Below are 892 nucleotides of genomic sequence, written 5' to 3' on the forward strand. Positions count from 1 at the left end.
GGGCCTGAGTTACATGAGGTTACGCTGAAATGATGGGTAGCAGATCAGAGAGATCACAGGAGCTGTGTGACGGACCCAGGACAAGGTGTTAATTTCTCTGACTCTCGGGGTTCTCATTCCTAAAATATTCTCACCTCACTCTCTTGTGAGGCCCAGAGATGTGGCAGGTAAAGTATCTGTGACAAAGCCTGGCACATAGGTGATAGTCAGTAAAAACTCCTGCCATCATTATTAGTCCTCGCTGAGATAAACTGTCTGCATAAAGATAAATCGAAGAACAGCAGGATGCTGCCCCCTTCCTCCCTATACCAGCTAAGACCCTGAATTTGGATGTTACAATTCTTATAAAGAATAGGAACGAGCGCCAGGCACAGTGGCGCACGCCTGTAGTCCCAGCTGCTCGGGAGGCTGAGGCAGGAGGATCGCTTGAGCCCAGGAGTTCTGGGCTGTAGTGTGCTATGCTGATTGGGTGTCCGCACTAAGTTCGGCATCAATATGGTGACCTCCCAGGAGTGGGGGACCACCAGGTTGCCTAAGGAGGGGTGACCCGGCCCAGGTCGGAAATGGAGCAGGTCAAGAATAGGAACGAGCCTTGGCCTGGGTGTCAGGGGACCTGGAATTTTGTTCTGACCCTAATTAGCCGTGAGAAGGTGACTATGTCACTTGACCCTCTGAGACTGTTTCCTTGTCTGATATTTAGAAGATACATGATAGCTCAGATCTTTCCTAAACGTTTTGTTCTTTGAACCTGTATATATGAGATGACCATCTGCGGCAGTAGTAAAACAACCATCTCCCCTAAGCCACTCCAGTTCGCGGCTATGGAATTCAGATTAGAGCTGTAAAAATCAATAATCAAGCCACCAAACATCTAAGTTAGCTATCATGACTT

General features: G+C 48.3%; 1 non-coding gene across 1 annotated transcript; it reads left to right on the forward strand.

Annotated features, from left to right (window-relative positions):
• Positions 1–363: 363 nt before the first annotated feature.
• On the forward strand, positions 364–665 carry LOC148163499 (signal recognition particle RNA). The gene has a single exon (XR_015769061.1).
• Positions 666–892: the final 227 nt, after the last annotated feature.

Source organism: Eumetopias jubatus, unplaced genomic scaffold (assembly GCF_037043125.1).
Source record: "Eumetopias jubatus isolate StellerSeaLion01/CBP00866 unplaced genomic scaffold, mEumJub1_p1.0 scaffold_9, whole genome shotgun sequence".
In the NCBI taxonomy this organism is placed as follows: domain Eukaryota; kingdom Metazoa; phylum Chordata; class Mammalia; order Carnivora; family Otariidae; genus Eumetopias; species Eumetopias jubatus.